Here is a 19,123-nt window from a genome sequence, read left to right on the forward strand (position 1 = left end):
AAATCTCTGACTAAATGGATGAGTTCAACATTTTGAACTTGTATAGCACCGAAGAGAAAATGGTAATAAGTGGAAGAATAATGAATTGACTTCACAGTGGAACATAATTGTGAATACACATCAGATGAAATTTAATGCCATCCCCTGTAGCACGTTTGATGACATGGGGTATTTAATCAGGTGGAAGGGTGGCAGGTGGGGTTCCCACCGACCTCCTGTCTGCACCCTAATTAAACCCATGGTATAGAGGGCCATGAATGGTTTTCCTGCCCAGAAACCCAATGAGACCTTTAAGTGAGCAATTAACATGGGGAGCACAACATGCAAACCCATGTGGGGTTCCTTGTGGGTTCGTGTGAGACTTCCCTTGTTCAAAGGTACTCCATGCCTGATTGAGGGAATTGGCATTGGGGAGGGGGACCCACTGAGAACCATATGTCTTTCTCCCTCCTCCTCCTCATCATACCTCCCCACCCCTCTTCCCCACAACCACTCCCATCTGTGCCTTGGAATCCAACAATGATCCTAGGCCTCATTGGGCTTAATGTTGGCAGCAGCCACTGCCGCCCTGATATGGCTGCCATTCAATAGAGCTGCCCCTTGGGTCCCTGATCCTGGAGAAGACCAGCCACTGTCCAGCTGAATGCTGGAGTGGCACTTCTTTTGGTGGGCCTTCCCTACAAGAGGTGACACAGGGTTCCCGCCTGCAGGCAAGGTCCCCGTCGCCTCTATTAAATCCGGCCCATCATTTTATAATTTCCAGAAAAATATTCTGCCCACCCTAAAAATAATCCCACAGGATCACAGATAAATGGCATGACAAGTTACTTAGAACTTTTGCATAAAATGGAAGAGGAAACAGAGAAACAACAGTCAAAATATTGCAGATGGAAACCATGCTTTATGATTGTCAATTGCAATCAGATACAGCGAGCTAGTAATTGGGAGAATTGGCATACAGAAAATTGAGCTGACATGCTGGGGGTGTCAGAAAATGAAAAGAAGCCAGGGGAAAATTTTCATGAACTCTGCCTTTATATTGATATTTAATGTTCCAGAAGAATGACATATTTAGTTTACGTATTTAATGATGACTGCCGTGGAAAAAAAATCCATAAACCAGCATTTAAATGTTTTAAAATTAAATCAATGATAGATTTAATTGTTTGATCCATGCTATTGTGATTAATCTTCGGCAGAATTTAATTAACGTAAAAACAAAGAGGAAAGGGAAGCCCTGAAAATATTTGTAACACAGGCAGACTGATCATTACTTGGAGAATGCTAGCAAGCCCGGTAATTCTGCAAGTGTGTTGAGTTCACAGCCTTGAAAAAAAATTACTTCTTTTCATTGCCTGATTTCTGCCCATTGCGTCTCAATAACAGTTAACTTTGGAAGCCAAGTTGTTTTTGTGAGAGTGAAAGCAGGCTTACCTTCTGTCTGATTATATCACTGCATGATAAACGTTGGCGGAAAGTTATGGAAAAATGAATGCTGAGTCAGTCATGTAGCTGACTCACTTTTAACCTTATCTATCCTTCTTGCTTTTCACTGCAACATGAAAAAATACATTATTGCTGGTGATACTCTCGTTCACCAAAGCTCAAGAGAGAGAGGAATGAGTGGAGCTGCAAGGTGCGTTGGCCTGAGGAGTGATGTGCAGGAGGACGTTGGGGAAGTCAGGGTTGCACTTGAATGTGGGATGCTGCACACTTTCCCTGCCCTGACGAGGTCATTGAAACTCTTTTAGCACAGTATCCACATGCAAGGCACCACACTCCTGACCTCCTCAATCACTTCAAGTCTGCTTTGTTTCAGTCTTTTTAATCCTGTCAACCGGGGACAGTTCCTCTGTCGGTCCTTACAGCATGCAACGTGTTCTCCACAGATGCCTCAGAGAACCAAGAAGGCAACCTTCCCATGTTAAATCCCCATCTGTATGTTGGTTCTCTGTTTCCTCACAGTCTTCACATTGATCCATTCCAATTCCTGACAAGGTCCCTTCAAATATGGAGTCTTCAATTGTCATACCAAGCCACTCTGATGCCCAGCCCCTCCAATGCCTGGGGCGGCACAGAGGTACAGTGGTTAGTATTGCTGCCTCACAGCACCAGGAACCCTTGTTTGATTTCAGCCTTGGGTTACTGTCTGTGTGGAGTTTACACATTCTCCCATGTCTGTGTGGATTTCCTCCGCGTACTCCATTTCCTCCCACACTCCAAAGGTGTGCAGGTTAGGTGGATTGTCCATGTTAAATTGCTCCTTAGTGTCCCAAGATGAGCGAGGTAAATGCGTGGGGTCACGGGTTTGGCCTGGGTAAGATGCTCTGTTAGAGAGTTGGTGCAGACTTGATGGGCCTAATGGCCTCCTTCTGCATTGTAGGAATTCTATGACTCTTGTGCCGAACCCAATGTGGATAAGGAGATAGGGTGGATACGGTAAGTGGATAAGGGGGGGATAGGGTGGATAAGGTAAGTGGGTAAGGTGAGGTAGGGTGGGTGAGGCATGGAGTTAAGGTGGTAGAATCGGGTGGCAGATGGTTAAAGTAGTGAGGTCAGGTTTGGTCAAGCTGGGAATGAGTTTTGGTCACGTTTGGACCAGAAGAGTCAGGAGGTTGAGGGGTGACTCAGGTGGAGGGTCAGGTTGTGAGGTAGTTGGGGGTCAAGGGAGGGAATTGTGGTGCATGGGGGGAGGAGCTCAGGTGTAAAGTTATCTAGGAGTTAGGCTAGGATTTGTTTTGTCTAACATGGTAACTCTGTCTAACTGGTAATACTCCGGGTAAGTAATTGGGAATCATACCAAGTTTCTGACTCTAACTTAGAAACAAAGACTTTTGCGAAGTGTCTAGGGGAGATGGGGAATTTTTTATAAAATCCTACAGTGCAGAAGGAAGCCACTCGGCCTATCGAATCTGCACCGACCACAATTCCACCCATGCCCTATCCCCATAACCGCATGCATTTACCCTAGCAAGTCCCCTCACCCTAAGGGGAAATTTAGCATGGCCAATCCACTTAACCAGCACATCTTTGGACTGTGGGAGGAACCCAGAGCAGCCAGGGGAAACCCACGCAGACACGGGGGGAACTTGCAAATTCCCCACAGACAGTGACCCAAACCGGGAATTGAACCCGGGTCCCTGGTGCTGTGAGGCAGCAGTGCTAACCACTGTGCCACCATGCTGCCCATTGCCAATTGGAAGTTCAAACTTGCAGACAATTCTCATAGAGTCAGTGTGTCAGGACCACTGAGGGGTCCCATAGCACAACTTGAGGGGGTACACCCGGTCTTTGATGATGGGGAGACAGGAAGATCTGGGCCAAAATATTTCAGGGTTAACTTTAATGTTGTCTGCTAACCATTTCTGGTAACCCCTGTCTTTACCTCCTGTATTAACTATTAACTTATTCAACCCGCAACACCCCCCCCCCGCCCCCCCAAACCCCACCACCATTCCCCCCATCTCATAATCCTCCTGGTTATCCTGCTCCTGCCATTTGGCATAAACCTTAACTTTCTTCTGACTTTTATTTCCTTTGACAGTGTGCATTACCTTTGGAAACTCTATCCTTTCCCTTTAAAAGAATATGCCTAGTTACTCCCTGTACTATATTCTCCTACCCAGGCCCTATCTTCATAACCCCACGTATTTACCCCACTAATCCCCCTAACCTACACATCTTGGGACACTAAGAGGCAATTTAGCATGGCCAATCCACTTAACCTGCACATCTTTGGACTGTGGGAGGAAACCGGAGTACCCAGAGGAAACCCACGCAGACACGGGGAGAATGTACAAACTCTGCACAGACAGACACTCGAACCTGGAATCGAATCTGGATCCCTGACACTGTGAAGCAGCCGTGCTAACCATTGTGCCACCATGTTAGCTGGATCATCTCCCCTATAACCCCCTCCACCAGCCCTACTTGATCTCCCACAAGAAAATCCAACACTTTCTTTCCTTAATCATAACAGAAAATATTGGAAACACTCAGCAGCTGATACAGCATCTGTAGGGAGAGAAACAGAGTTAATGCTTAAGATTGGTGACCTTTCATCAGAATTGTTTCCTATTGTGATGAATTCAAGGTCTTGACCTGTACACACACATATTGGCCGCGATTCTCCCAAAAGTGCTGAATTAGTGGGAAAACAGTTCTAAATCCCGACTGTTTTGTCAGTTCAGCTTCTCACCTGGATCTCTGCACTCTGTGCACTGCAGAGGTCCCAGTTGTGAATCTCATTAAAAACCCGGGGTGGGCGGAGCCTATTCACACTGGAGTTTGACAGTTCTGGCACTCTGCGCATGCGCAGTAGCCCCGATCTGTCAGTCTCCCTGTTTGCTGGCCAGCTCAATTGCTGGCTAGCCTGGGACCCTCAAAGTGCTGCCCCACCAGTCCCCTCCTCGGCCCGATCACGGCCCCCACAGCAATTCCTGGGCCAGTCCTGACCACCGCACCCCCCCCCCCCCCCCCACCCCACCCCAGAGCGCCCTGATGCACAGTCCTCTCCCCCCAGCAGTGGTGATCCCCCCATCTCCCTCACCCTGGCAGACACCGCCCCCCCCCCCTCCCCCGCTGACCCCCCCCCAACTGGGTCAGATCCCCCCCCCCCCCGGGGAGGCAAGCCCCCCCCCCCCCCCCCCCCGGGCAGACCACCCCCCCCCCCCCCAAGTCTGCCCCAATCACTGCTCTCCCTCCAGCCCAGACCGATTCCCATGCAGAATGGCAGCAGGACCCCCCCACCCCCATTGATCGCCCCTCGGCCCCACCCAGAAGAGGCCCTGCCCCCTTGGCACTGCCCGATGGGCAGTGCTAAGGTGCCCCCTGGGTATAGGCACTTTGTCCCTTGGCAAGTGCCAAGGGACACAGGCTGGCACTGCCAGGGTGTCCATGCCCAAGGGGCACCTTGGCACTGCCATCGGGCATCAGGCATCAGGCAGTGCCAAGAGGGCAGCGCCAATTGTGGGTGCGGCCTAGGAGCGATCGGTGGGGGTCCTGCTGTCACCACTGCCTGACACCCTGGGGGTCCCCGATTGCCCCCCTTCATTCCGGCGGTGTCTCCGGCTAGTTCCCCAAACTCAGTCTGGCCTTGGCTGAGTCAGGTCCCTAATAATGGAACCAAGTCACTTTCCTGCAGCCCCATCAAATATATTAGTTACATCAAAACTTTGACATGCATACAATTTAATGGCTCCTTATCACTTATTTTCCTCAATCTGTTTTCTGCAATTTTTGGGATATTTCTAACTTTACTGAGATCTTGTTCTGCTATTTTTGGTTCCCTTCCCCAACAGTACTGGTTAACCGTTCAGCGATCAATTCATTGACGTGGAGGGACTGACATTGTTGTATTTATAAATTTTGGAAAAGACAAATGGGAATTTCAAAAAAAAGGTACATTTTAAATTATTTTTCATGAATCTGACCTGTAAGATTGTGAGTTCAAGTCCCACTCTATAGACTTGAAAATATAATTTGAGTTTTTAGTTCAAATTAAGAACAAAGGAAGCACTGGATGACATTCTCCGGCCTCCCAGCCGAGTGTTTCCTGTCGATGGGAGGTGGCGCGTTGTTTGCTAGCGGCAGGGTTCTTTGGTCCCACCACTGTCAATGAGAATTCCCATTGAAATCACCCCACACTGGCAGGAAACCCACGGGCGGGGCTGCACTGTCGGCAGGACCAGAGAATCCCGCCAGCGTGAGCTGCTGGAGAATTCCGGCCAACATCTTTTGGATGGAATATTAAACCATGGCTCCGCCTATTCTCAAATGGGCATAAAAGATCCTATGGCACTATTATTATAAAGCAAGGGAGATCTGCTGGTCTCCTGGTTAAAATTTACTCTTCGACTAACATCACTAAAACATTAGATACAGCTGGAACATACCTTCATAAAGATGATTATTGAAGATCTCTGTTGCAATGCATGTACCAACATCACTTCAACAATGATCAGAATGAGCAGCAGACATACCCAAACGACGTTCTAATTTGATGACTTCCAAAGTGCATGGAGCGGCACGGTGACACAGTGGTTAGCACTGCTGCGTCACAGCGCCAGGGACACAGGTTCGATTCCCAGCTTGGGCTACTGTCTCTGTGGAGTCTGCACATTCTCCTCCTGTCTGTGTGGGTTTCCTCCAGGCACTCCAATTTCCTCCCACAGTCCAAAGATGTGCAGGTTGTGTTGATTGGCCATGGTAAATTGCCCCTTTGTGTCAGGGAGATTAGTAGGGTAAATATGTGGGACTACGGGGATAGGGGTTGGGTGGGGTTGTGGTCGGTGCAGACTCAATGGGCTGAATGGCCTCCTTCTGCACTGTAGGGATTCTATGAATGATCATTGATTAACATGTAACCATTTGTGCTACTATTTTCAAATCTATGACGCACCTAAATAGGAAAAGTTTATTTTCCCATCAATATGAAAATTCCATGTATCCACGATAGAAAATATGGCATATTTCCTGAGCTATGCAAATGGTGTTTTCATTCTTAGGTAATCAAATGTAACACAGCCCTTTAAAGGAGAAGACAGGACAGGTTGCTGACTCCTCTAAGATATGAGCTACACCCGATAAGCATGACTAATGAATCTATCCTTATCATGGACGCTCATCCCCAGCAGGAGCAGCAGATAGGTGGATGAAGGTTCTCATTGTGCATACATCGGGAGTGCTAGACAAATGGTTTGGATGCCTGAACTACTCCAATATTTCCTTAGAATACCATTAAAATGATTGCAGAGTCCTGCAAGTTGCATTGTTGTCCTGAACAATCTCCTCACTTTGAACTTAACTGAAAAAACAGCTGCAAAGCCTGAAAGATTCAGAATAGAGTTAATTGTGGGAGCTAATAGCAATGACAGCGTCAGGAGTGTGAGCTCAGAAATTTGTTACAGAGTAGATTTTCAATTATTGAGCTATTTTTTTTTGGTATAGAGAATTGCTTCATCAGACTGAGTTGTTTACGTTGGTTCGAGCTCCCAGTAACTGTCCTCACTCCATTTGTTAGGAGCCAGTTAAGGACAGTTTCTGGGAGCTTAAGCAATGCAGAAAACTCAGTCTAATGAAGTTGCTGATAAATTTTAACATATTTTGAAGGAATGCAGAGAGCTCAACACTAAGGTTAAAAACAGAAAGGACACTAAGTACTATGAAGTAACTGGCCACAGATAATGAGCACAGTTACATAGAGAAACTGAAGGAATACTGAAACTGAATCAATTGATACTACTGCTAACATTTCAGTTAAATTGGAATTTTAAATTATGAAATCCCTATTGAAAGCAAAGGAAGGGATGGTCCATTTAAATGCTGGTTGTCTTCTGTATAAATCTCTAGGTGTGGCATTTCATGGAGGCCTGCCTCCTCATCTTGCCCCAGGACCACTGGTACCCTTTAAGCTATTTATAATCAATTGTCTCTCTCCATTGGAGAGAGATTCCTCTGGTCCTTTGCAGACTATGGTCTTACCAAGAGAACTGCATGTTTTCTGTCCTGGTTGCTTTTGCATGGCTGACACTTTTAATAGCACATTGATGGTTATAATGAGAATGAAAGGCTAATGTGGTATAGTGGTTAAACATAGACTAATGATCCTGAGACATGAGGTCAAATCCCACCACATTAGTAGAGAGTTTGGATTCAATTAATTAAATAAATTTGCAATTAAAAATGATATTGCTAATAGTGACCATGAAGCTACTGGATTGTTGTGAACACCCATCTGGCTGACGAATATCAGTTATGGAAGGAAATCTGCCATCCTTGCCCAGAGCTGTTTCTATTGTTAACTCTTGACGGTGCTCTGCAATGGTGGAGAAAGCAATTCAGTGTATTAAGCTGCTATGAAAATATTTAATAAGAATAAGACTGGACTAGCCTTTGACATTGACCTAGTTACTGGATATCACGGAGGCATATCAAAGAACAAAGAACAGTACAGCACAGGAAACAGGCCCTTCGGCCCCCAAACCTGTGCCGCTCCTTGATCCAACTAGACCAATCGTTTGTATCCCTCCATTCCCAGGCTGCTCATGTGACTATCCAGGTAAGTCTTAAATGATGCCAGCGTGTCTGCCTCCACCACCCTACTTGGCAGCGCATTCCAGGCCCCCACCACCCTCTGTGTAAAAAACATCCCTCTGATATCTGAGTTATACTTCACCCCTCTCACCTTGAGCCTGTGACCCCTCGTGATCGTCACCTCCGACCTGGGAAAAAGCTTCCCACTATTCACCCTATCTATACCCTTCATAATCTTGTACACCTCTATTAGATCTCCCCTCATTCTCCGTCTTTCCAGGGAGAACAACCCCAGTTTACCCAATCTCTCCTCATAGCTAAGACCCTCCATACCAGGCAACATCCTGGTAAACCTTCTCTGCACTCTCTCTAACGCCTCCATGTCCTTCTGGTAGTGCGGCGACCAGAACTGGATGCAGTACTCCAAATGTGGCCTAACCAGCGTTCTATACAGCTGCGTCATCAGACTCCAGCTTTTATACTCTATACCCCGTCCTATAAAGGCAAGCATACCATATGCCTTCTTCACCACCTTCTCCACCTGTGTTGCCACCTTCAAGGATTTGTGGACTTGCACACCTAGGTCCCTCTGTGTTTCTATACTTCTGATGACTCTGTCATTTATTGTATAACTCCTCCCTACATTATTTCTTCCAAAATGCATCACTTCGCATTTATCCGGATTAAACTCCATCTGCCACCTCTCCGCCCAATTTTCCAGCCTATCTATATCCTGCTGTATTGCCCGACAATGCTCTTCGCTATCCGCAAGTCCAGCCATCTTCGTGTCATCTGCAAACTTGCTGATTACACCAGTTACACCTTCTTCCAAATCATTTATATATCCAGCCCAACTGACTCTGCAAACTCTTCCTCACTAACATATCAGGGACTTGTGTCGATATTGGGAGAGTGGTTGCATAGACTAGCCAAACACCAGCCAGACATGGTCACACTCACGGAATCCGATCTTTTAACCAACATCCTTGATTCCTCCATCCCACTGCTGGGATGTCCTGTTCCACAGGCAAGATAGACCCACCAGATGTTGTGGCACAGACAGGAGGGAGTGGATCCAGGAGTACTGAACATTGACTCCAAATCCATTAAGTCTCATGGCATCACGTCAAGTTTGGAAATGTCCTGCTGATTACCATCCACTACCCTCAATCAGTTGATAAATTAGGTGAACCCTCGAAGTTGAACACCAGTTCAAAGAAGCAATGATGGTAGTGAGGGCACAAGTTGGAGGACTTCAATGTTTAGTAACAAGGCTGGTTGGTAAGCATTACGACTGAGCAAGCCAGCTGCAAGACTGTGGGTGGGATTCTCGCAAAAAAATTCGAAGTGCCGAATTCGCATAAAAACTGGAGTAAATCACATTGTTTTTTTCAGTATGAGTTTCAAAATGAATCTCCCGCACTCTGCGCTGCAGAGTGCGCGAGGGTGATTCACTCCAGAAACCAGTGGGTGGAGCCTATTCCTGCTGGCGAGGCCGGCAGCATCGCGCTGAGTGAGCCATGTCGAGATCGGCACATGCGCAGTGGCTCCTGTCTATCAGCCTCCCGATTGCTGGCCAGCTCGGTTGCTTGACCTACTTGACCGAGGTTGCCCTCCATCTTGCTGTATGGCACTGCCAGCTTGCTAAATGCATGGATTCAGAACAGATCTATCAGCTCAAAACTGTGTGGGTATGTCCTGTCCACAAAAAGCAGGACAAATCCAATCCATTACTCTTTCCTCAATTATGAGAAACGTAATGGAAATAGTCAACAGGGCTAACAAGTGTCACATGTTTATCAATAAATTGCTCACTGCTGCCCAGTTTAGGTTTATCAATGAGTCCCCCAATCATCATTTCAAATGCAGGGAATTTCACTAAGAGGAAACAGTTTTCATTTCCATTTGTAACACTTCAGTTAACAAAGCTCTCTGTCCCCACATGGAATAAAACCTAGACAATGCTCAGGCTTCAGCTGATAAGTAGCAAGTGACAAGTTTGTGCCACATACGTGTACGGAAGAGAAATCCTTTTGAAACAATTTTCAAACTGGACATTCAACCAACATGCTTTGGGAGGCTGGGAATAGTTCTGTTGGGAATGGTGCTGATGGGAATGGAGCTGATGGGAATGGAGCTGATGGGAATAATGTTGATGGGAATGGTGATGTCGGGAATAACGCTGATCAGAAAGATGCTATTGGGAATGGAGCTGATGGGAATGGCGCTGCTGGGGAATGGTTCTGATGGGAATGGTGCTGATGGGAATGGAGCTGATGGAAATGGTGCTGATGGGAATGGTGCTGATGGGAACGGAGCTGATGGGAATGGAGCTGATAGGAATAGTGATGATGGGAATGGAGCTGATGGGAATAGTGCTGATGGGAATGGTGCTGATGGGAACAGAGCTGATGGAAAGAATGCTGATGGGAATGGTGCTGATGGGAATGGCACTGATGGGAACGGAGCTGATGGGAATGGAGCTGATGGGAATGGTCACGATGGGAATGGAGCTGATGGGAATGGTGCTGATGGGAATGAAGATGATGGGAATAGTGCTGATGGGAATAGTGCTGATGGGAATGGTGCTGATGGGAATGGTGCTGATGGAAATGGTGCTGATGGGAACGGAGCTGTTGGAAATGGCACTGATGGAAACGGAGCTGATGGGAATGGAGCTGATGGGAATGGTGCTGGTGGGAATGGTGCTGATGGGAACTGCACTGATGGGAATAATGCTGATGGGAATGGAGCTGATGGGAATGGAGCTGATGGGAATGGTCACGATGGGAATGGAGCTGATGGGAATGGTGCTGATGGGAATAGTGCTGATGGGAATTGTGCTGATGGGAATGGTGCTGATGGGAATGGTGCTGATGGGAATAATGCTGATGGGAATGGAGCTGTTGGGAATTGCACTGATGGGAATGGTGCTGATGGGAACGGAGCTGATGGGAATGGAGCTGATGGGAATGGAGCTGATGGAAATGGTGCTGATGGGAATGGTGCTGACGGGAATGGTGCTGATAGGAATGGTGCTGATGGGAACGGAGCTGATGGGAGTAATGCTGATGGGAGTGGAGCTGATGGGAATGGAGCTGATGGGAATGGAGCTGATGGGAATGGTGCTGATGGGAATGGTGCTGATGGGAACTGCGCTGATGGGAATAATGCTAATGGGAATGGAGCTGATGGGAATGTAGCTGATGGGAATGGTCATGATGGGAATGGTGTGATGGGATTGGTGCTGATGGAAATGGTGCTGATGGGAATGGTGCTGATGGGAATTGTGCTGATGGGAATGGAGCTGATGGGAATTGTACTGATGGGAATTGTACTGATGGGAATGGTGCTGATGGGAATGTTGCTGTTGGGAATGGATCTGATGGGAATGGAGTTGATGGGAATAGTACTGATGGGAATGGTGCTGACGGGAATGTTGCTGTTGGGAATGGGGCTGATAGGAATGGAGCTGATGGGAATAATGCTGATGGGAATGGTGCCGATGGGAATGGTGCTGATGGGAATGGAGCTGATGGGAATGGTGCCGATGGGAATGGTGCCGATGGGAATGGTGCCGATGGGAATGGTGCTGATGGGAATGGTGCTGATGGGAATTGTGCTGATGGGAATGGAGCTGATGGGAATTGTACTGATGGGAATTGTACTGATGGGAATGGTGCTGATGGGAATGTTGCTGTTGGGAATGGATCTGATGGGAATGGAGTTGATGGGAATAGTACTGATGGGAATGGTGCTGACGGGAATGTTGCTGTTGGGAATGGGGCTGATAGGAATGGAGCTGATGGGAATAATGCTGATGGGAATGGTGCCGATGGGAATGGTGCTGATGGGAATGGAGCTGATGGGAATGGTGCCGATGGGAATGGTGCCGATGGGAATGGTGCCGATGGGAATGGTGCTGATGGGAATGGTGCCGATGGGAATGGTGCTGATGGGAATGGAGCTGATGGGAATGGCGCTGATGGGAATAATGCTGATGGGAATGGTGCCGATGGGAATGGTGCTGATGGGAATGGTGCTGATGGGAATGGGGCCGATGGGAATGGGCCGATGGGAATGGTGCCGATGGGAATGGTGCCGATGGGAATGGAGCTGATGGGAATGGTGCTGATGGGAATGGCACTGGTGGGAATGGAGCTGTTGGGAATGGTGTTGATGGGAATGGAGCTGATGGGATTAGTACTGATGTTGCTCATTCTACAATTAAAACCTGATGTACTGAAAAAGCAACAAAAGCAGGCAGTGCTATCAAAAAGAAGCAAAGACATTGGCCTGTATCTTCCATGGAGTGGCAATCAGAGTTCAATTCCATTCTGTTCTGGCTTGCTTACCTGAAGATGAAGCCATTCCTTTCTTGTCTGACTCAGGCTGGGTGAGAACAGTGCAGTGCAAGAGACTCCTGAGGCCCTTGTGTCGAGAGCAAATGAGTTAGAGGTAAGGACGCCATGCCCATTTTTTGCAGGATTGACTGCCATACAACAGAAGTGCAGCCATTTTCAGGAGACAGGGAAAAGTAAGTTTATCAGGTAAGTGGGTAGGATTAGGGTTGGAAATGGGGCGGTGGAGGAGGGGGAGGGTGGGAGGTCATGTGGTCAGTGGGAGGAGGGATCATGTGATGGGGAGCCTGAATGGTCAGTTGGGACAGCGTCAGTCAGCTCGTCACATGGGGAGGGGTAGACAGTGGAGGGCTTAGATGGTCAGTGGGAGGTGATGTGGTCATAGGGTTGGTCACTGGAGGGTGGTCAGTGGGAGCAGGTCAGATGACCAGGGGGATGGTCAGTGGGTCAGGGGATTGTCAGTGGAAGGATGGTTACTGGGGGTGGTCATGTGGTCAGTGAGGAAGGCCAGGTGATCAGGTGTGGTCAGTAGGAGAGTGGTCAGTGTGGGGTCAGGTGGTCACTGGGAGTGTGGTCAATGGGTGGTCAGATGGTTGGCGGGTCAGGTAGTCATGGAGGAGTTGTGAAGAGTGAAGGTGTATGACGAGAGTTCCCCAGCACATCTTTAGGATGCCCCTAGGTTATTACTCCCTGAAACTCCCTGAAATTATGGGCCAATATGCAGCTAAAGGAGGTGCTGTGTAAACAATAAGAAATTATACAGAGATTATACAGAACACAATGAGCTTCTTTAATAAATAAGCAGCTTCAGAAAGTTTGCCAGCTAGTTAGTTGAGATTGCCATGAGCTGTCTAGCCATCCAATTTACTGTGTTCTACAAATAATAAAATTCACCATAAGTGTAATTAAAGATGGAGAGTGTCATGCATGATTTAAGGTTTAAACAAAAAAGTGCAATATTGGTTCATTATCATGATCCAAGACTATCATCAATAGGTGAATGAACTCTTGGCATGTAACATGTTGTCCACCATTGAATGGAAAAAATGTCTGAGAAATTAAGATTATTGCAGCTATGGAAGCAGAAAGAGAACTGTATATAACAAGTTAGGAACCCAACTGAACAAGCGAAGGGGAGAGCTGTTGTCAATAGGGGATGGCCACTTTGGTGATTGTAAGACCATTTATTTGGAACATACTCGGCCATTGTACTGCTAGAGCATCTTAATTGCTCAAGAGTAGACAAAGGCACTTAAATCTAAATCTCTTAAGTTAAATGAGGCCATTTATTAAAAGAAAAGGAGAGAAAAGATGAAAAAAAAACACCTCTAGATTTAAGTTCCAACACAGTGTCCTTCTTAAACTGGGGAGAGAGCGGGTAAATGGAGTTGAAATCAACCATGATTGAATGGTGGAGTGGACTCGATGGGCCGAATGGCCTTACTTCCGCTCCTATGTCTTATGGTCTTATGGTCTAAACTACTGGAAATAATGCCCTTCTTAATTTACCTTGCAATGGTGATGATACTGTGCCTTTAAGAAATTTGTTTTTATCATGTTTATTGTAAGGCGTATGTTTAAAATTTAGCTCTGTTTTAAACTGTGCCGATTTGTCCACACTAGGCAGCTCACATGCTGAGAATGTGGACTAATGATTCATCTTAGCTAATTGTGTGTTTGTTTTAATCTGAGTTAATGAAGTTATTTTGGGTTTCCCCCTGGGATTTCAGAGTAGGATTTTGATTAGATTGATTGGCAGAGCCAGTCATGTGCTAATGGGCAGAGCTAAGCTTATAGGGAAGAAACAGTCAGCCTCTGCCTGGTCCTGAAAGAAGCAAGATGTGTCTTTCTGTCTGTCTCTCTCTCTTTCTGGGGGCTGCTGTTTGGGGTTATCAGAAGACAGGTGTCTCTCTCTCCAGAGATGTTCAAAGGTGCTAGGACTGTTAACAAGTACAAGTACGCAAGCCTGGAGGTGTGCCAATTGATTTTGAAGAGGGGTTTTAAGTCTATAAGAGCAATAATGCTTGAATTGGAACTAATTGAAATTTGTTAGCAGTTAAAACTGTATCTTGTTGTGTTTAAGTATTCAATTGGTAAATGTTAAGCTAATTCATTTATTATAGTTAAACTGTATTGTTAAATAAAGTTTGTTTTGATGAAAGCTTCCTAGTGTGTCAATATTGTCACACCTTGGAGTGAAACACCTTATCCCCACACTAATGCCAAAATGAAAAAAACTGTTGGGGTCTAGTCGGGCTTCATAAAATGCTTTGCTTTCTGCTCTAGTACCTTAACACAATACAATGTCCATCTTAATCTACCTGGAAATGCAGTGCCCTTCTTAAACCACCTGGAAATACAGTGCCCTTCTTAACCTACCTGGAAATACAGTGCCCTTCTTAACCTACCTGGAAATACAGTGTGCTTCTTAAACTACCTGGAAATATATACAGTGTGCTTCTTAAACTACCTGGAAATATATACAGTGTGCTTCTTAAACTAACTGGAAATACAGTGTCCTTCTTAATCTACCTGGAAATACAGTGCCCTTCTTAGTCTACTTTTGGCAATGAAATATGCTCTAGCAATACAATGCCCAAATATGTACCAAGTATTATAATCTTGTAATCACCACCCATTGTTGCAGCTCTCTCCTACTGCAGCAATGTCAGATTCCACCTTTTGCCTCCTTGACTAAAGTAACAATGTTGCCTCAATACCTTATATCTTTTCCTTTAAGTGGTGCTCAGGATGCCAAGGGCTCAGTAACCTTTTGATGATAGGCTTAGATCATGATAATGAAAAATACATCACACTTTTGTTTAAAACGTAAATCACACATGACACTACCCATCTTACTTCGTCTTTCTTGCAGTAAATTCCATCATTTGTAGAACGGAGTAAGTTGAATGGCTGGACTGCTCATGGTGAAATCAGCCATCTCACTGGCAAACCTTCTGATGATGATTATTTATTGAAGAGGCCCATTATGTTTGGTGTAATCTTATTCAGTCATAATTCCTCATTGTTTATACAGATGCTTCCTTTAGCTGCACTTTGTTCCTTCTTGATAGAACAATCTGCTTTTGTTGAGCAGGCTTTAAACAAACACCATTTCCAGCTTTTCAAAAGATGCTGATTGAATGTCCAGCTTGAAAATTGTGCCAAAAGGGCTGTTCTTCAAGTGATAGGCAATGACTATCTCCAACCACTTTCCTTTGACTTTGCTGAACAGCTCACCATCAAAATCCTCAGGCTATCATTGACCAGCACTGGGCCATCCATATTAATACATTAGCTACAAAACCAGGTCAGAGACTGGAAATTCTGTGACTCCCGAAAGCCTGTTCACCATCTAAAAGGCACAAGTCAGGTGCAAAATGGTACACTCCACACTTCCTAGAATGAGTCCAACTCTAACAATGCAGAAGAATTTCAACAGCAGCAGCCTAGTCCATTAGCACTTAAATCACCATCTTACATATTCATCATCTCCACCACTGGCACACATTGGCTACAGTATTTGCCGTCTACAAGTTGGACTGTAGCAACTTACCAAGCTTCCTTTAAAAGCATCCTCCAAACCTGTGGCTTCCACTATCTAAAAGAGCAAGGGCAAAGAAGCACATGGGAACAGCATCACCTGCAAGTGCCCCTCCAAGTCACACACCATCCAAGCATGGAAATTTATTGGTATTCCATTATTGTTGCTCGGTCAAATCCCGGAACCTCCTAACTTCACTGTGGATGTACCGACTCCAAAAACTATAAGATGTTAAGAAGGAAGCAAAGCTTGTGTTAAAAGGAGAGATGAAATGAACTGGGACTTCTGATTAAAACATAAAAGATATGACAGAGGTGTACAGAAATGTTGGGGGTTTATTAATATTGTACATTAGGGAACAAAGCTATTTTTATTGGTCACTGATTCAGGACATACATTTCAGATCATCATCAAAAGAAAAAAGTTGATTTTTCATGCAAAGGTTTATCAGGATATTATAGAATCCTACAGTGCAGAAGGAGGCTATGTGATCCATCGAATCTGCACTGACCACAATCCCACCCAGGCCCTATCCCCACAATCCCATACATTTACCCTAGCTAGTCCCCCTGACACTAAGGGGCAATTTAGCATGGCCAATTCACCTAACCCGCACATCTTTGGACTGTGAGAGGAAACCAGAGCACCCGGAGAAAACCCACGCAGACATGAGGAGAATGTGCAAACTGCACACCGACAGTGACCCAAGCTGGGAATCAAACCCGGGTCACTGCCACTGTGAGCCAGCAGTGCTAAACACTGTACCACCATATCAAATGCTCTGCCAGAATTGATGTGGGAAGCAGAATCCACAACAGCTTTCAGGAGGGAAGTGCTTTCAGTATTTGAAGAAACATTCAAAGGGCAGAGGTATGTGACTCAATGGATTTCAGATAGTCAAAATAACCTTCCTCCCGACTGTAAATCATATAGAGTTTTATTTTAGCAGAGTTTAAGTGGACGTCAAAAATGAATAATGATTTAATTCCAATTAGTTTCAGATGAAAAACCATCATATATTGGATACCTTAATCCACATCATTTCTATTCCGTTATGTTGAGCATGACATTGCTCATTCCGTCAGTTGTGGGCTATGTTAACAACAAAATCTAATGCAAGTAATCGATATCCCCTGAATTTCAACACTTGTGAACATTGAAACATCTCTGGCTTCATAAACTGGGCGGACCCATATCAATAATGGTTATTGTGTCCAGTAACCGAAAGGGAATCTTTTTCATTGAACTGAGGTGCAAGTAGCAAGAACAAAGAACAAAGAACAATACAGCACAGGAACAGGCCCTTCGACCCTCCAAGCCCGCGCCGCTCCCCGATCCAGGATTGAATCCTGAATCCAGGATCCCCGCCCAATTTTCCAGCCTATCTACATACCAATATCCTATCCACCGAGCTGTCCCCCACAGCTACGATGCTTTGTTCATTACAACCTATTAACTCACCCCCACCCCCCCTGGTGGGGTTGGGGTGGGTCGGGGGGCGAGGAGGGGGCATTAGATAGAGAGAAAAAGAAATCTTCACAGCCTTGAAAGCTCAAATAACCTGTTTATGTCTTCCATGTAACATTTTGTCACGGTGGCACAGTGGTTAGCACTGCTTCCTCACAGCGCCAGGGACCTGGGTTCGGATTCCAGCCTTGGGTGACTGTGTGGAGTTCTCCCCATGTCTGTGTGGGTTTCCTCCGGGTGCACCAGTTTCCTCCCACATTCCAAAGATGTGCAGGTTAGGTGGATTGTCCAGACTAAATTGCCCCTTAATGTCCCAAGATCCATAGGTTACGGGGATTAGTAGAATACATAGTGGGTGGACCTGGGCTAAGATGCTCTTTCGGAGAGTAGGTGCAGACTCAATGGACCCAATGGTCTTCTTTTGCCCTGTAGAGATTCTATGAGAGTGGTGATTTTATAATAACTTCTGATTGTGTGATGTCAGGTGTGTTTAGGTTTGTGTTAGCTGCTCTTGTTTATTGAAGGGAAGCATGGTGCGAAACGTGACTTAGCCCCTCCAAAATCGACTTTCAACACGACCACATTTCTCCTTAATGTCACAACAATGATTGCCCCTCTCTCACTGACACAACTGCTCCGAATGGAACCAATGGCATGTACTAAGTGGTCAAATCGTATGTCTTCATCTCCAGAACGTTTGTGAAGAAGGACTGTGGCAATAATCCAGCGTTACTGCGAAATCTTCTCACGTTGGGAGTTTGCTGTGTGAATGATTTTGCTACTTGAGCCAGTTCTCCGGTTGTCAGGAGGTCTCTGAGTGCTTGGGACCGATGCAGTGCCAAGCTGCCGTTGTCTGCGAAGAAATAACACTCCACTCTTCCATTCCGCGGCGCATCTCACGTTGTTCCTGAAACCCAAAGAGACGTTTATTATTCCCTTCGACCCACTCAGTTCCAACCAGCCTGCCAGACGCAGGGGAGCTCAGTTCATTAGAAGGATTTGTTATTTTTTCAGTGACATGCTCTGGGGGATGTTGCCATTCCACCAGCAGCTCCTCCGGTCCCCCAGTTGTGTTTAGCATTTTTTTTTGGGAGGGGGTAAAAAATGCACAGTTGTTAATTCAAAAGTGGCCTCAGTTTCTCGAAAGAGAGGCAGCCAGTCCCCTCGGTTTGCCCAGCAGAGCGAGATGTGACTGACAGCACCGCACGTCACCGCAGCACCCTTCCCAAATCCGGCACTTTAGAAAGCTGGAGACTCGATAAGTGGATGATTTGCGACTGTAAACTGACTAAGCTTCAGACGGTGACCCCGCCGAGCCTTTTCCGAGCACAGCCGCTGAGATGAAGACAAGCAGCGTTTGTCAACCATGCGAAACATGTCACTTAGACCACGTACTTTCCTCGGACTGAAATGGTAAGACCTATTTGTGGCTAAGTTGTGCTGGCTACGCCAGGGCGATGTTATGCCGCTTTAGATGGGGAGTTGATCAAGAGAACGGGAAGGATGTAATCCAGTGGGTTCTCACTTGGAGTCTGCCGCAGAGAAAATTACTGAGAGACCAAATGATTGGCATTTTGACTAGTCTTTACCTTGTAGCTTATTTTCTTGACCTTCTTGTAGATTTAAGACGATGTTTGTAATCAAAATAGATTACATTAAGTGTCATTCGATTCTATTTGGGACTTTCTAAGTAGTTTGCTTAAGCATGTGTGGAAAG

At 46.1% G+C, this 19,123-nt stretch overlaps 1 protein-coding gene across 4 annotated transcripts in view; it reads left to right on the forward strand.

Moving 5' to 3' along the window:
* The first annotated feature begins 18,375 nt into the window (after positions 1-18,375).
* Positions 18,376-19,123, forward strand: part of htr4 (5-hydroxytryptamine receptor 4) — a 184,908-nt gene continuing 184,160 nt past the window's right edge. For all 4 annotated transcript variants that reach the window (XM_078231103.1, XM_078231104.1, XM_078231107.1 and 1 more), the window contains exon 1: positions 18,376-18,819. The gene's annotated coding sequence lies outside the window, so the exon portion shown is untranslated. The remainder of the gene's footprint in view (positions 18,820-19,123) is intronic.

This window comes from Mustelus asterias, chromosome 16, assembly GCF_964213995.1.
Source record: "Mustelus asterias chromosome 16, sMusAst1.hap1.1, whole genome shotgun sequence".
Classification (NCBI taxonomy): Eukaryota; Metazoa; Chordata; class Chondrichthyes; order Carcharhiniformes; family Triakidae; genus Mustelus; species Mustelus asterias.